General features: G+C 51.6%; 1 protein-coding gene across 2 annotated transcripts in view; it reads left to right on the top strand.

Annotated features, from left to right (window-relative positions):
• Nucleotides 1-17,313: 17,313 nt before the first annotated feature.
• LOC120931296 (CDC42 small effector protein 2-C) overlaps nucleotides 17,314-18,335 on the top strand; it is a 31,203-nt gene continuing 30,181 nt past the window's right edge. The window contains exon 1 of one of the 2 annotated variants that reach the window (XM_040342592.1): nucleotides 17,314-17,466. The gene's annotated coding sequence lies outside the window, so the exon portion shown is untranslated. The remainder of the gene's footprint in view (nucleotides 17,467-18,335) is intronic. The other variant, XM_040342591.1, reaches the window with a different exon arrangement.

Raw genomic sequence — 18,335 nt, forward strand, 5'->3', positions numbered from 1 at the left:
TGCCATACAATCAACTTTGCTGCATTTGGCTGAATCTGTCTGACAGTATGGCCCGGATTCACAAAGCACTTACGCCGACGTATCCCGAGATACGCCGCGTAAGTGTAAATATGCGCCGTCGTATCTATGCACCGGACTCTGAAACCAAGATACGCCTTAAAATAGGCTTCATCTGACCGACGTAACTTTCCTACGCCGGCGTATCGTGGGCGCATATTTACGCTGGCCACAAGTGGCGCTCCCATTGATTTTCTATTCACATATGCAAATGAGGGAGATACGCCGATTCACGAACGTACTTGCGCCCGGCGCATAATATACGCGGTTTGCGTAAGTCGTACGTCCGCCGTAAAGTTATTCCCCATATATGAGACGCAACTCATGCTAAGGTATGAACCAGGGAACACAGCCGTCGTATTTTACGTTGTTTACGTAGTACGTGAATAGGGCTGGGCATAGGTTACGTTCACGTCGTAGGCAGTGATCCGTCGTATCTTGGGGAGTAGTTCCAACGTGATTCTGAGCATGCGCGCTGGGATCCGTTCATTATACGTATCTGTCTGAGACTCAGCCCATCATTTGCATGGGGTCACGCCTCATTAGCATGGCTCACGCCAACTTCCACCTACGGTGGCTTACGCCGAGGGAACCCAGCGCAGATTTGGCAGCACTGGCTTTGTGAATCCAGTGCTTGCCTCTCTGCGCTACATCGGCGTAGCGTATATTTGATACGCTACGCCGGCATAAATATGCGCCGATGTATGTGAATCCGGGCCATACTCTGTGCAAGTATGAGTAAATGACTGAACAGGGCTGTGTGAAAGTATGGATAAATGGATGTCTGCATGAATGGGTAAATTACTGTATATACAGTTAGGTCCATATATATTTGGACACAGGCACAATTAGTTTTCCTGGTGCCTCCATGGCAGCATACCAATGTTCATGGCTCCGCCCCAGACTGACCCACAGGACCACTTAACTCTCTAATAAAAAGGAGTTGCTCCCCCGTTCAGGCATTCTTTTTTCTGTCCTCATTTCTGCCTCTGGCTTCTGGGTAAACTTCTGGGCGGAAATACGTCACATGCAAATCCCCTGCCACTTACGCGGCGTATCTGTAGATACGTCGGCGTAAGTGCTTTGTGAATCCGGGCCAATATATACAGTTATTTACCCAAAAAGAACATCCATTTACCTATACATGCATGCAGCCATTTACCCATACACACTGGCATGGTTACAGGGGTTGCAATGGCGAATATGAGCCATGTCCCTCTGGCAGCTGGGAGCTGAAATACTCGTGTAGCGCTACCGCTGATTAGATTTGGGATGTTTAAGTTACCTCTATACTGTGTCTAGGGGTGATGGTGGTGAAGAGAGCAGTAATTGAATGTCCAGACCGTTGGTTGACGTTTTCAATGCTTTATTTTCCAGTCAAACACGACCAACATGCAGAGATGTATTATGGCCTAGGCTGACAAGGCCCAGGCCTAGGGCGGCACTTTGCGGGGGGTGGCGAAAAAGCAATCCCACCCTGTCCCCCTGTGCTCATCCCAACCTGTGCTCATCCCACCCTGTCCCTCTGTCCTCATCCCACCCTGTCCATCTGTCCTCATCCCACCCTGTCCCTCTGTCCTCATCCCACCCTGTGCTCATCCCACCCTGTGCTCATCCCACCCTGTCCCCCTGTGCTCATCCCACCCTGTCCCACTGTCCTCATCCCACCCTGTCCCCCTGTGCTCATCCCACCCTGTCCCCCTGTGCTCATCCCACCCTGTCTCTCTGTCCTCATCCCACCATGTCCCCCTGTGCTCATCCCACCCTGTCCCCCTGTCCTCATCCCACCCTGTCCTCATCCCACCCTGTCCCTCTGTCTCCATCCCATGAAAATGACAGGGCGGGTCTTAAAAAGGAAGGGGTGTGTCATATATAAAGTAGGGGGTGCGTGAGTTTCACCAGGCCTAGGGCAGCACAAAACCTAAATACACCCCTGCCAACATGTAAACTTGAGGTAGACAGGATAGGTTGGTAAAGGAAGAGCAACTTCACAGAATCAGGCTGTGGATAGTAAAGGCAGTCCTGCCCTCTGTAATTGTATTCGTCTCGCCACTCCAGCCGGAGTGGGTAAAGTGCCCCCTGGACAGACCTCTCTCACAGGCCTGGCAGAGCGCCACTTAAAGCTTCTGGGAAGGAACAAGTCTCTGCCACCGACTTGGCTCTAATTAAATTGAGATGTTAAAGTGAGACCTCTGCCACAGGCCTAGTACTTGAAAGGTTGAACGATAGAGCGAATCCTCCCAGTATGTCTTTTGGGGTCACCGACTGACAGTCCGAATGCAACCTGTCAGTGTCCGGTCACCCAGATCCCCAGTGGTTCGTTCAAGCCCTGTTGGATCACCTGCCTCCGGGTTCTCCTCAGACCGATCCCCCACCCAACAGCACCCATCTTGGGATCTTCTCAATAGAAGTGAGGACCCAGTAAGTCACTGGGGCCCCTTTGTAGCATCAGTTGCTCCAGGCTATGAGAGCCCAGAGTCAGGAACTCTGCGTAGCACGTGACCCCGGCCTGGTAGGCCATAGTGGTGGGGCCCGTGATGTGCGCACACCCTAAAGGTGGGTGCCGCACCTGAAACCAGGAACCCGCGAAGAACCCCGAACAACGGCCTCCGCCACAGAAATACCCCTCCCCAGCATGCCCCGCGAGGGAAAAACTCCTCCAATTGGCTGCTGGGAAGAAGCGGCTCCGCCTGGACCCCTCTGGCGCCACCTGCCGCCCAGAGATGAGACTGCATCTCTGGAGCACAGACTGACCCACAGGACAATCCAGATTTGGTGACAGCCAAATTTAACAAATCAAAGAATGAGAGCAACATAACTCTCTCATTCTCCCACTAAATTTAAACATAGCACCTGTACGAAAGTACACAGGCGCTACACTCCTTTTAGCACCCAGCTGCCAGAGTTAATGGTAGACATGATGGCCGTTTTGGGATTAAGAGTGTGTGGCATCGCTCTGTGTCTGAGCTGAGCATTTCTCTCCTCAGCCAACCAATGTACTGCATGCAAGTAGCTACAGGGTAGAGGCAAGAGTAAGTCACTAGCCCAGTCTCCTAGGACCTCCTAGGCTAGGGGCTCCTGTTATGTAGTATCTTACAAAAGTGAGTACACCCTTCACATTTTTGTAAATATTTTATTATATCCTTTCATGTGACAACACTGAAGAAATGACACTTTGCTACAATGTAAAGTAGTGAGTGTACAACAGTGTAATTTTTCTGTCCCCTCAAAATAACTCAAACCATTAATGTCTAAACCGCTGGCAACAAAAGTGAGTACACCCCTAAGTGAAAAAATCCAAAATGGGCCCAAAGTGTCAATATTTTGTTTGACCGCCATTATTTTCCAGCACTGCCTTAACCCTCTTGGGCCTGGATTTCACCAGAGCTTCACAGGTTGCCACTGGAGTCCTCTTCTACTCCTCCATGACGACATCACGGAGCTGGTGGATGTTGGAGACCTTGTGCTCCTCCTCCTTCTGTTTGAGGATGCACCACAGATGCTCAATAGGGTTAAGGTCTGGAGACATGCTTGGCCAGTCCATTACCTTTACCCTCAGCTTCTTTAACAAGGCAGTGGTTGTCTTAAAGGTGTGTTTGGGGTCGTTACCATGTTGGAATACTGCCCTGTGTCCCAGTCTCCGAAGGGAGGGGATCATGCTCTGCTTCAGTATGTCGCAGTACATGTTGGCATTCATGGTTCCCTCAATGAACTGTTGCTCCCCAGCAGGGCCGGCCCTATGATGGGACCGGGTGGTACCATGGGTACCAGGCAGCACTTTTAGGGGGGCAGCATACTGATGCCCGCCAGCCCGTTCCGCCACCCAAATAAAATTGATGTCCTTTTTTTCCCACAAATAGAGCTTTCTTTTGGTGATATTTGATCACCTGCGGTTTTTATTTTTTGTGCTATAAATATATATATATTTTAACTTTTTGCTATAATAAATATCCCCAAAATTTAGAAAAATTAACTATTTTCTTCAGTTTAGGCCAATATGTATTCTTCTACATATTTTTGGTACCAAAAAAAAAAAAACACAATTAGCGTACATTGATTAGTTTGAGCAAAAGACATTGTGGCCGCCGGCAATTCACAGGTCCCTTTATACTCCTGGATAAATGTATAGAGCCATGGCAGGTCCTTTTATACGCCTATATGCATGTATAGAGCCATGACAGGCCCTCTTTATACATCTATAGAGCCATGACAGGCCCTTGTTATACTCCTTTATACATGTATAGAGCCATGACAGGTCCTCTTTATACTCCTATATACATTTAGAGAGCCATGGCAGGTCCTCTTTATATTCCTTTACATGTAAAGAGTCTCAACAGGTCCTCTATATACATGTATAGAGCCATGACAGGTCCTCTTTATACTTCTTTATACATGTATAGAGCCATGACAGTCCCTCGTTATACTCCTTTATACATGTATAGAGCCATGGCAGGTCCTCTTTATAGTCCTATATACATTTATAGAGCAATGACAAGTCCAATTGATATTCCTTTACATGTATAGAGCAATGACAGGCAGGGCCATCTTAATAGCATCATGGGCCCCTGGGCAAAGTAATGCTATGGGACCCCTACAAGGTTGCCCCAATTTACGCACCAACTCTCAAGAATCGAAGTACAATATTTATACTTTACAGCGTGTCACTTGCCACTGTCACCTGCCACAAAATTCAGCGTGTCACTTGCCACTGTCACCAGATTCAGCATGTCTGGAAGTGGGGGGAGAATGAGGGAGTAGAAGGAAGGAGTGAGAGAAGGAGGGGGAGAGAAGGAAGAGGGAGGAGGGGGGGAGAGGAAGGAGGAGGAGAGAGAGAGAGAAGGAAGGGGTGGAGAGAGAAAAGGAAGGGGGAGAGAAGGATGAGGGGGAGAAGAAAGGGAGAGGGAGGAGGAGAGAGAGAAGGAAGGGGTGGAGAGAGAGAAGGAAGGGGGAGAGAAGTATGAGGGGGAGAGTAGCATGGGGGGGAGAGAAGGAAGAGGGGAGAGAAGGAAGGTGGGGGGAGAGAGAGAGAATGAAGGTGGGGGGAGAGAGAGAAGGAAGAGGGGAGAGAGAGAGAAGGAAGGTGGGGGGGAGAGAAGAGGGAGGAGAAGGAGGGGAGAGAAGGAAGAGGGGAGAGAAAGAGAAGGAAGGTGGGGGGAGAGAGAGAAGGAAGAGGGGAGAGAAAGAGAAGGAAGGTGGGGGGAGAGAGAGAAGGAAGAGGGGAGAGAGAGAAGGAAGAGGGGAGAGAGAGAAGGAAGAGGGGAGAGAGAGAAGAAAGAGGGGAGAGAGAGAATAAAGAGGGGAGGGAGAGAAGAAAGAGGGGAGAGAAGGCGGGGGAGAGAAGAGGGGGAGAGAGAAGGAAGGTGGGGGGAGAGAGAAGGAAGGCGGGGGGAGAGAAGGAAGGTGGGGGGGAGAGAAGGGGAAGAGAGAAGGCGGGGGGGGAGAAGGGGGGAGAGAGAAGGAAGGTGGGGGGGAGAGAGAAGGAAGGTGGGGGAGGAGAGAAGGAAGGTGGGGGGAGAGAAGGAAGGTGGGGGGGAGAGAAGGAGGAGGGGGGAGAGAAGGAAGGTGGGGGAGAGAAGGAAGGTGGGGGGGAGAAGGAAGGTGGGGGGGAGAGAAGGAAGGTTGGGGGAGAGAAGGAAGAGGGGAGAGAAGGAAGAGGGAGAGAAGGAAGAGGGGAGAGAAGGAAGGGGGAGAGAAGGAAGAGGGAGAGGAGGGGGGAGTAGGGGATCTGGTCACAGTGCTCACTTACTTGAATGGTCCCCGGAGGCTCTCAGTCAGTGACTCATTGTAGTCTTTGGCTGCTTAATCTTCCTGCCCCCCTCATCCCCTTCACAGAAGTAGCGGCACACATGCAGGGAGAGAGGGGCGGGAGAAGGGATGTTTGTGTGTCATGCTGGAGGGTACAGGACGGAGCAGCATGGAGATCCCTTCCAGGACGACCACACCTCCTGAGCCGCTTGTCAGTGCACACTGAGCAGTGAGCATGGAGCGGCTCAGCAGTCATGAAAGGAGGGGGAGGAGAGGAGAAGCTGGATTGAACTACGGATTTCTATGGACGTTCCGCGAGCGACGGAAGGTGCTTCTGAACTTTCTGGTGCTGTGGAGAGCCTTGGTTAGCTGGTATCTTCGGCGGTGATGTGGAGCTGTACACTGCCGAAGATAGCTAACTGGCTCTCCACAGCAGCACCAGAAACACCTTCCTCCGCTCGTGGAACATCCGCAGCACATCCAGGAATGGCAAGGAATAAATGCTCCCTCCCTCACTTCTTTCCTCCTATAGAGCGGCCGACTTCATTCAGCGCACACCGAGCGCATCAACCGACACTTCCCTGGCTAAAGCTTGTCCAGCTCTGATGGGGCCCCAGATAAACGTGGGGCCCCCGGGCTGTGCCCAGGGGTGCCCGCTCAGAAAGACGGCCCTGATGACAGGTCCTCTTTATACTCCTTTATACATGTATAGAGCCATGACGGGTCCCCTTTAGTCATCATGATATAAAATAATGAATGTGGGGGCCTTTTGGTTGGCGTGATTTTTTTCTGGGGGGGGGGGGGGCAGCATTTCATTCTTGGTCCCAGGCAGCACAATGTCTTGGGCTGGCACTGCTCCCCAGTGCCGGCAGCACTTATGCATTCCCAGACCATGACACTCCCACCACCATACTTGACTGTAGGCAAGACACACTTGTCTTTGTACGCCTCACCTGGTTCCCGCCACAAATGCTTGACACCATCTGAACAAAATTGGATTATCTTGGTCTCATCAGACCACAGGACATGGTTTCAGTAATCCAGGTCCTTAGTCTGCTTGTCTTCAGTAAACTGTTTGCAGGCTTTCTTGTGCATCATCTTTAGAAGAGGCTTCCTTCTGGGATGACTGCCATGCAGACCAATTTGATGCAGTGTGCGGCGTATATGCTGAGCACTGAAAGGCACCCCCCCACTCCCACCCCTTCAACCTCTACAGCAATGCTGGCAGCACTCATACGTCTTTTTCCCAAAAACAACCTCTGGATAGGACGCTGAGCGCGTGCACTCAACCTCTTTGGTCGTTCTGAGTTGGAGCCTGTCCTGTTAAACCGCTGTATAATCTTGGCCATCATGCTGCAGCTCAGTTTCAGGGTCTTGGCAATCTTGTCATAGCCTATGCCATTTTTATGTAGAGCAACAATTTTTTTTTCTTGTCTTTGTCATGAGGTGCCATATAGTTACATAGTTGGTCAGGTTGAAAAAAGTCCATCTAGTTAAACCATATAAACAAATAAAAAAAAAAACAATCCCATATACCCAATCCTACACCCACAGTTGATCCAGAGGAAGGGGGAAAACCCCAGCAAAGCATGATCCAATTTGCTACAGCAGGGGAAAAAATTTCCTTCCTGACGCCCAAGAGGCAATCGCATTTTCCCTGGATTAACTTTACCTATAAATGTTAGTATCTAGTTATATTGGCCCATATTCTCGTAGATCGGCGCATATTTAGTGAGGCGGAGCGGATCTCCGATGCGCACCGCCGGCTTAACTTGGCGAGAGCCGAACCATATTCCCGAACCACCTGCGTCCTACGCTGCGCTCGCGTAACTTAAATGTGTTGGCGTAAGTAGGCGCAAGTGACGGTAGGAGGGATGTGGGCGTGAAGCATTATAATGATCCGTGACCCCATGCAAATGATGTCCAGACCGAACGGCGCATGCGCCGGACGTGCCCCGCCCTCTGCGCATGCGCACAATGACAATAGGCGTAAATCCATGCTGAGTTGGGCCGGCCCAGTGTATAAAAGCTTCAAGCATCCGCCCAGCTAGTGCAAAGTGACTTCCTTGGATTTCCTTATTGGAGTTTACACTTTGCTGCTGCTATGCCAGGGCCAAGGAAAGACCGCCGGAAAAAAAACTACAGCCCTGCTGAGAGGGAAGTTATTGTTGCAGCAATGGAGCGCTTTGATGCCAGGCTCCATGGTGCTGAGAGTGGCAACACTAGCAAAGTAAAAAAGGACGAAATTTTACGAAAAGTGACGGCACAGGTCAATGCCCTTGGCCATGAGGTGAGGACCCCCCAGGACATCATTAAAAAAATGAATGACCTGCGGGGGGTGGTCAGAAATAAAATGGCCACCATTGCCAAACATGCCAGGGGCACTGGAGGTGGGCCACCCTGTCCGATCCGGCTGTCAGAGGAGGAGGAAGTTATAGCCAGATGCCTGCGGAGGGAGCAGGTGGAGGGCCTGGAGGGCCATGACTCCAGTGAGCCGCCCATGAGGACAGGTAAGTGTGTTTTATCTTCTATCTGGTGTGTAGCATGTTTGGGGGGGGGGACATGTGACAAGTGTGTGGGTCCACCAACATGTGAATTTTTTGTGTCATCCACAGATGTGCAGGAGGGAGCTGGGCCGTCTTCTGCTGGCAGTGTCCGTCCAACACCGTCCCCCCAGCAGCCTGCTTCTGTGGCTGACCCCCTGGGAAGCCTACAGGCTTTGTTGGAGGGGAGTGGGCAGTCCTCCACACAGGAGGTGGTTGAGGAGGATATTGCCCATGAGGAGGTGGTGGGCAATGAAGAGGAGGTGGTCCAGAGTGAGCAGGATGTCATTTTATTTCTTGAGGACTCACATGAGGTGCCCGGACCATCACACCACCACCGTATCTCCAGCCCCTCAGGGTCTTCCATCACCCTCTCCAGCCCCACCCTTCCCATGCCCCTCACCACCAGCCCCTCACGGCCCTCCCCCTATTCAAGGGCCCCAGGCACTCCTGTCCCCAGGAAGGCCACCCATAAGACCAGGGGTGTGGCAGGAGTCCTGCATGGCCAGGCAGCAGGACCAGCAGAGCCGCCATATGGGGGACATTTTGGAGGAGTTGAGGCGGCTCAATAATAGCCTGTCCTCCTCTGGAGCAGTGCCCGATGCTCTGCAGGATGTGGCAGGAAACTCGGCAGCCACCATTACAAGCCTGGGTGAGCTGCAAACCACCACAGCCGAACTTGTGGGGGAGGTCAGGGGCCTGCGGATGGCTGTGCAGGCCCAGACTGCATGCCAGGAGGCCCTGCTCACACGTATAGCAGTGGCTCTAGAGGGCAGACAGCCAGCCAGGGAGGCACCTGGGGATGCTCCTCCACCTGATGCCCCACCCCCCCCAAATGAGGCTCCCCCCAGGCAAGTGAGGGCCAGGAACCTGGGCACCAGGCGCAGTCCGCGCCGGGGCCAGTGATTTTTTATGTCTTATTTATGCTCTAAGTAAGAGCTTTTTTATTTTATTTTATTAATGCTCTAAGTAAGAGCTTTTTTATTTTATTTTATTAATGCTCTAAGTAAGAGCTTTTTTATTTTATTTTATTAATGCTCTAAGTAAGAGCTTTTTTATTTTATTTTATTAATGCTCTAAGTAAGAGCTTTTTTTGGTGTGCTGCACAAAGTAGTGCATAGTACAGTGTGAATGGTGTGTGAATGTGGGGGGGTGACACTCCTGCCAGTAAGGGGTGTCACCCTCGGTCGCTGGGGATAAGTTCTCCCCAGGTCCGTGTGAAAGGTGTATGAATGGACAGCAACATCATTGGAGCCTTGACGCGGCGTTGCTGCTCCTTAGTACCGTGCGGTGTACTTTGGTCTAATCCAATGGGATGTGCATGTGGGGTGTGTGTGCTAGGGACCACAGTGGTGTGCATGCGTGCATTCTCATTGTTCAATGTTTTATGTGTATTTTTAACGTTCAAAAATTCGTTCCACTAGACATCTCCTGATTGCTGATCCCTCAGAAGACGGGGTACCCTCGGTTAGGGGGATAATGTCTGGTTGGGGGGTCAGGTCATCACGTAGCTCAATCTCTATGCCCTTTCTCACTGCAAAGTTGTGCAGCGCGCAACATGCAGCGATGATCTGGCACACGAAGTTTGGGGAATACAGCAGGGTACCCCCATTCCGGAATGGGGTCATCATGTGAGGTCCCAGGGCATATGCAGAGTCACCTGAAAGGGAAAAGACAGGAAGATGTTAGTCATGCATGTGCCCCTCGTGATGTCTGCATCAAGGGGGGGGACAGTCATACCTGGCACCCATGTCACTCACCAACCAGCCAGCTGTCCCCATACACGTTCTCTTCAAATTGTCTTGGGATGTCGCTTTGACGGTGGATGAAGCTGTCATGGCTGGATCCTGGGTGTTTGGCACGGACGTGCCATATGAGGCCTTGGGCATCCACGATCACCTGGACATTGATGGAATGCCAGTGCTTCCTATTCACATAAATGTGCTGTGTCTCATGGGGGGCTGTATTGCCACATGGGTGCAATCAATGGCCCCGATGGTGCGTGGGAATCCTGCAATTTGGCAGAACTCACGCATTACCTTCAGCCGCTGGTCCTCCTGGGTGGGTCTGATGATGTGGTGGGACATGCGTCTTAGGCCGGGTACTCACGACCAAACATGTATGGTGAAAGCGGTCCGTCGGACCGTTTTCACCATACATGTCTGCCAGAGGGCTTCTGTACGATGGTTGTACACACCATCGTACAGAAGTCCGCGCGTAAACAATACGCGGGGCGTGTCCGCGGTGTCGCCGCGTCGATGACGCGGTGTCGCCGCGACAATGACGCGGCGACGTGGGCGGCCCGCCTTTAAAATGCTTCCACGCATGCGTCGAAGTCATTCGACGCATGCGAGGGACGGCGGGCGCCTGGACATGTACGGTAGGTCTGTACTGACGACCGTACATGTCCGAGCGGGCAGAATTCCAGCGGACTGTTTTAAAACAAGTCCAGGAATATTTGTCTGCTGGGAAAAGGCCCGGCGGGCAAATGTTTGCTGGAATTCGGCCCGCTCGCGCCCACACACGACCAAACATGTCTGCTGAAACTGGCCTGCGGGCCAGTTTCAGCAGACATGTTTGCTCGTGAGTATGGGGCCTTAGTATTGCGGGGACAACCTGGTGCACACATCTGCTCATGCTGGTTTGTGATATCCCAACCACGTCTCCACTTGTTCTTTGAAAAGAACCAGTGGCCAGGAAATGCAATGTTGCCAGGACCTTCACCAGTGGCTGCACTGCATGTGAGCGTTGTGTTGGGCTGGTAATGTCATCCTGCAGGGCTCTGGTAATTTCCAGGATGGCATGAGGGGTGAATCTGAAACGGCGATACACCTCCACATCAGCCATGCCAAAGAGGCTAATGCGCTGTGGGTATACCCTCTCACGTGCCCTCTTCCTTCTATGAGCCTCGGCCTCTTCCTCTTCCTCTGCCTCTGCACACACTAGTAGTGCTAAGACCTCGCCTGCCCCTGGCATGTTGGCATACGAATGTGTTGTCCTAAGTTTGGTTGCTCAGCTCGTCCGGGATGGTGCTGCTGTATTTGCTTTCAAGCTGACTTACTCAGGTCTGGAGCAAAGTTAACCGAGCTTTATGAGGAGTAACTTTCAGCCGGCCATTCGTCTTGCGCGCACAGCGCGTAGCCTACGCCGATCGCGCGTAGGTTCGGGAATCTGCTTATGTACATCATTTGCATATTTGAATGCTAATTCTATGGCCGCGTAGGATGCCTTCAGCGGAAATATGCGCCTACGCCGCGTACACTTAAACGAGTTAGGACGGACGAGAGCAGCCTTGTTTCTGGCGGATATGGTTCTGTGACTGCGGCACATAGATAGTACGGCGCATCTTTACACTTACGCCGCCCATCTCTATATACGCCGGCGGAACTTGTTTGAGAATATGGGCCATTGTGTGTAAGCTCTTCTGAGCAGGGCCCTCTTAATCCTTTTGTATTTTATTGTATAGTAACTGTATTGTCTCCCTTTTATATTGTAAAGTGCTGCGTAAACTGTTGGCGCTATATAAATCCTGTATAATAATAATAATCCCCGGAGGAGCTGCTGGTTTGATTTGGGTGGCATGTTACCTCTATTTCATCAACGTCTAGGGTACTGGATGAGAGCTGTAAGAAAGTCAGTGGCCACACTGCAGGTATCTTGTTCTGTGCTTTATTACCCAACGGGGTTAAAATTGTAAAAGTAGTAGTAGATGAGTAGATAGAAGAAGTGGTAGGTAATCGATTCAAGTATACAGTACAACTGGATTCCGGAAACAGTCCTGCTTCCAACGACAACTTGCATTGCCACTCTAGCCAGAGTGGGTTTAGTGCACCTGGATAGGCCTCTCTCACCAGCCTAGCAGCCAGGTTGTCACTCGAAACTTTAGCAAAGTCTCTGCCACAGACCTTCCCAAAGATGGAGATATTCTCGGTCCAAAATCCTTCTCAACACTGGATTAAGCACCCGGATCTCTCTTGAACAGCTATAGTCATTTCGGGACTGATAAGCGACCATCATTCAGCCTCTCAGAAACGATGTGTCCTTCGATGAAGCAGTAGACCTCTCTTGAGATACCAGCCTCGTGCTCGGTATTCCCCCAGATAGGTTCTTCATCGATCGGCTTCCTCCATCGGGACGGACAGCACAGGACCACTCTGTGAATTGCAGACCCAGTCTACACACTGAGGCCCCGATTCAGGTAGATTTGCCCCTTATTTACGGAGACGCAGGGCAGCGTTTTTGCCCTGTGCCCCCGCAAATTTACTGCGCTACCCGCGATTCACAGAGCAGTAGCTCCGTAAATTGCGAGTGCGCTGTGTAAACTTGCCCTGCGCAAGGGCGCCTAATGTAAATGATCCCGTAGGGGGCGGGAATCATTTAAATTAGGCGCGCTCCCGCGCCGAGCGCATGCTCCGTCGGGAAACTTTCCCGACGTGCATTGCGGCAAATGACGTCGCAAGGACGTCATTTGCTTCAAAGTGAACGTGAATGGCGTCCAGCGTCATTCACAAATCACTTACGCAAATTACGTAAAATTCGAACGTCGCAACGCGGGAACGACAGGTATACTTTAGCATTGGCTGCCCCTGCTATTAGAAGGGGCAGCCTTACGCTAAACACGCCGTACGGAAACAACGTAAATTGCGTAAGCAGGGCTTGCGCAACATTGTGAATCGGTGTTAGTATGCAATTAGCATACTATACGCTGACCACAATGGGAACCCCCACTAGCGGTCATCGCAAGAATGCAGCCTAGATATGCGTGGCATAAGAGCCTTATGCCACGCAGATTTTAGGCTGCAGTCGGCGTTACGATGTTCCTGAATCAGGAGCATTCGTAACGCCGGGGCAAGTAAGCAATTGCGCTGTGTAACCTATGGTTACACAGGCGCAATTGCTACTTGAATCTGGGCCTGAGTCTACAAGGTAGATTATTTGCTCCGGACCAACGTGGTCCCGAAGCCAGGAAAACTTCAACACACACCCGGCCAGGAGGGCCACACACAGGGGTGGTGGGACGACTGCCCAGGTCGATGCCGGCGAAGACGACCCCGAACCAATGGGGTCCGCCCCTAAATACCCCGCCCCAGCATGCACAGGGAGGCGATCAACCCTCCTGAGTGGCTGCCGAGGAGAAATATCCACACTACTGCTGCCACCTGTGGGTCTGGGGTGGGACCAACTCCCCAGACAACGACAGTCTACACAACAGTACAGTAAGAGCAAGAGAGAAAATTAGAGGATAAAACATAAAAATGTTTAAGATTTACACATGACACCATCGCTGAGAGAGAGAGCGCACTGACACTAGAGAAAGCGTACTGACACCATCGCTGAGAGAGAGAGCGCACTGACACTAGAGAAAGCGTACTGACACCATCGCTGAGAGAGAGAGCGCACTGACACTAGAGAAAGCGTACTGACACCATCGCTGAGAGAGAGCGCACTGACACTAGAGAGAGCGCACTGACACCATCGCTGAGAGAGAGCGCACTGACACTAGAGAAAGCGCACTGACACCATCGCTGAGAGAGCGCACTGACACTAGAGAAAGCGTACTGACACCATCGCTGAGAGAGAGAGCGCACTGACACTAGAGAAAGCGTACTGACACCATCGCTGAGAGAGAGAGCGCACTGACACTAGAGAAAGCGTACTGACACCATCGCTGAGAGAGAGCGCACTGACACTAGAGAGAGCGCACTGACACCATCGCTGAGAGAGAGCGCACTGACACTAGAGAAAGCGCACTGACACCATCGCTGAGAGAGCGCACTGACACTAGAGAAAGCGTACTGACACCATCGCTGAGAGAGAGAGCGCACTGACACTAGAGAAAGCGTACTGACACCATCGCTGAGAGAGAGCGCACTGACACTAGAGAGAGCGCACTGACACCATCGCTGAGAGAGAGTGCACTGACACTAGAGAGAGCACACTGACACCATCGCTGAGAGAGAGCGCACTGACACTAGAGAGAGCGCACTGACACCATCGCTGAGAGAGAGTGCACTGACACCATCGCTGAGAGAGAGCGCACTGACACTAGAGAAAGCGCACTGACACCATCGCTGAGAGAGAGAGCGCACTGACACTAGAGAGAGCACACTGACACCATCGCTGAGAGAGAGAGCGCACTGACACTAGAGAAAGCGTACTGACACCATCGCTGAGAGAGAGCGCACTGACACTAGAGAGAGCGCACTGACACCATCGCTGAGAGAGAGTGCACTGACACCATCGCTGAGAGAGAGCGCACTGACACTAGAGAGAGCACACTGACACCATCGCTGAGAGAGAGCGCACTGACACTAGAGAGAGCGCACTGACACCATCGCTGAGAGAGCGCACTGACACTAGAGAGAGCACACTGACACCATCGCTGAGAGAGAGCGCACTGACACTAGAGAGAGTTCACTGACACCATCGCTGAGAGAGAGCACACTGACACTAGAGAGAGTACACTGACACCATCGCTGAGAGAGAGCGCACTGACACCATCGCTGAGAGAGAGTGCACTGACACCATCGCTGAGAGAGAGCGCACTGACACCATCGCTGAGAGAGAGCGCACTGACACTAGAGAGAGCGCACTGACACCATCGCTGAGAGAGAGTGCACTGACACTAGAGAGAGAACACTGACACCATCGCTGAGAGAGAGTGCGCTGACACTAGAGAGAGCGCACTGACACCATCGCTGAGAGAGAGTGCACTGACACTAGAGAGAACACTGACACCATCGCTGAGAGAGAGCGCACTGACACTAGAGAGAGTACACTGACACCATCACTGAGAGAGAGCGCACTGACACCATCGCTGAGAGAGCGCACTGACACTAGAGAGAGCGCACTGACACCAGCGCTGAGAGAGAGCGCACTGACACCATCGCTGAGAGAGAGCACACTGACACTAGAGAGAGCGCACTGACACTAGAGAGAGCGCACTGACACTAGAGAGAGCGCACTGACACCATCGCTGAGAAAGAGCGCACTGACACTAGAGAGAGCGCACTGACACTAGAGAGCGCGCACTGACACCATCGCTGAGAGAGAGCGCACTGACACCATCGCTGAGAGAGAGCGCACTGACACTAGAGAGAGTGCACTGACACCAGCGCTGAGAGAGAGCGCACTGACACCATCGCTGAGAGAGCGCACTGACACTAGAGAGAGCGTACTGACACTAGAGAGAGCGTACTGACACTAGAGAGAGCGCACTGACACTAGAGAGAGCGCACTGACACCAGCACTTTAGGGCCCTTTCACACGGGGCGGATGAGTAATGATCCGCCTCCGTGTGTCCGTAAGCTCAGCGGGGATCGCTCCGTATATCTCCGCTGAGCCGTCGAATGACAGGGCGGTCCCCGCACACTGTGCAGGGACCACCCTGTCTTTTCTCCGCTCTCCCCTATGGGGGGATCGGATGAACATGGACCGTGTGTCCGTGTTCATCCGATCCGATCCCCAGACGGAAGAAAAAAATAGGACATTCTTCCGTCTGCAAAATCGGATGTTTATCCGCTGACACCCGCAATCACATAGGGACCAATGTATGTCCCTTTTTCATCCGCAAACGGATGGATGAAAAAGCGGACATACGGGGCTAGATTCACATAGATTAGTAAACATTTGAATCTCGGCGCGGGAACGACGGCCATACTTAACATTAGCTACCCCTCATATAGCAGGGGTAACTATCCGCCGGAAAAAGCCGAACGCAAACGACGTAAAAAAAAAGCGACGGGCGGGCGTTCGGTCTTGAATCGGTGGTTCTCCTCATTTGCATATCCGACGCGTAAAAAACAGCGACGACCCCTAGCGGCCGGCGGTAGATTGCAGCCTAAGATCCGACGGTGTAAGTCACTTACACCAGTCGGATCTAAGGGAGATCTATGCGGAACTGATTCTTATGAATCAGTCGCATAGATCCGACTGTCGGATCTCAGAGATACGACGGCAGATCAGGAAATCCGCCGTTGTATCTCTTCATGAATCTGGCCCACGGTCCGCACGTTTGAAAGGACCCTTAGGGCTCTTAATATATAAAATGTAAACCGTAGTTAAAGCTGGGGTTCACCCTATAAACGCAAAAAAAAATTTTTTTTTTCTTATACCATAAAATCAGGCATTGTAGCGCGAGCTACAGTATGCCTGTCCCGATTTTTTTATCCCCGTACTCACCTTGTACTCGTAGATCGAAGATACCGACTCCCCTCGGGGAATGGGCGTGCCTATGGAGACGGAGGATGATTGACGGCCGGCTCTGGCGCGTCACGCTTCTCCGGAAATAGGCTTGGCTCTTCACGGCGCCTGCGCATAGCCTGTGCGCAGGCGCCGTGAAGAGCCGAGACCTACTCCGGCTGTCTTCGGGGAGAGTGACGTGCCAGGGCCGGCCGTCAATCATCCTCCCTCTCCATAGGCACGCCCATTCCCCGCGGGAGCCGAAATTTTTAATGTACGAGTACACAGTGAGTACGGGGGTAAAACAATCGGGACAGGCATACTGTAACTCGCGCTACAATGCCTGTCTCGATGGAAAAATGATGTAAGTGAGGGTGAACTACCGCTTTAAGGCGACCGCCGAATTTTCCTATTTAAAGAGCCGCCTTTGAACTAAGTAATAGTGAGCTGACCCTTTATTATATTTATTTATTATTTAATGTATTATTTATTAAATGATATAATCTATTTATTATGTGTTTTAACTGCCCCTGTTCACTGTGGTGGGATGTATTTAATACTCGGGCGATCAGACCACTCCCACTGTCCCCGATCACTGCACCGATTATTGCCCGCCACAAATCTCACAATTATTACTCCTCGTCCGGACTCCGCCCACTACCTATGCATGGTGAACCTGATCCAATCGGACCCAGGAGGTGGGCCTTACACCTACTCAAACGAAATGCAGGGGGCGGCGCTTATGTGTGGTTTAATCAGGCGGTGGGGGTGGAGCTTGTTTTTCTCCTAGTTGTTGGTCCCCTTCGGCAGCGGATCGCTATACACTGACAGCGGTAGGCTGGTCACATGGCAAGCCGGGTACCGCCCCCCGGGGGGCGGAGTTTATGGAGATTGCTGCAGAAGCTGTGCTGCAGTGTGATGTGATGCGTGCGGGCTGCAGGTAAGTGGCGTGTCGGTGATCGCTGGGATTTATTTGCTGCTCATTACATTTCACCCTTGTCGGGGGATCCGGGCTCTGTCCACGTTATTATTGGAGGAGCTATTTCTAGGGGGCGGGGTCTTCCTGTAATATTACAATGAACGATTGCATCCATCCCAGCAACTCCACCAAACTTTGATGTTATTAGAAATCCCCCCAGAGCTGTGCAGAGTGAGCTGTGACTGCAATCAGCTGCAGCAAGGGGGACTCTGTGTATATGGCTTGTATATCTGTTTTATAGACCTTGTGGATTTCTGTCATTCCCCCTCCACCCCCTTTATTTTTTCTACTCTTCCCCCTCCACCCCCTTTATTGTTTCTACCCCCCCCTTCTTCTTTTTTTTTTTTTTTTTTTTTTTTTTTTTCTGCTTAATTAATTTTGTGTGAATTGTCCCTGGACCTAAACCCCTCATGTGATCACACGGGTGGTTTGCGGCATGCTGCGTAAATTGCCGCTGTATTTCTAGCGTTGCATCGTTTATCCCCCCCATAGTGACGAATGGCTGTCCATGGGAATGCATTGTGTGTCCACAGTCCCTGGGCACTACCCCCATACACCAGCATAATATATACTAGCATGCAGCCCTCTGTTAAAGCGGATGTGCCATGAAAAAAAAATATTAAAAGCCAGCAGCTACAAATACTGCAGCTGCTGACTTTTAACCACTTAAGGACTAAATGACCCAAGGGGTTTTTACAATTCGGCACTGCGTCGCTTTAACAGACAATTGCGCGGTCGTGCGACGTGGCTCCCAAACAAAATTGGCGTCCTTTTTTTTTCCCCACAAATAGTGCTTTCTTTTGGTGGTATTTGATCACCTCTGCGGTTTC

The sequence above is a fragment of the Rana temporaria genome, chromosome 3, assembly GCF_905171775.1.
Source record: "Rana temporaria chromosome 3, aRanTem1.1, whole genome shotgun sequence".
Taxonomy (NCBI): domain Eukaryota; kingdom Metazoa; phylum Chordata; class Amphibia; order Anura; family Ranidae; genus Rana; species Rana temporaria.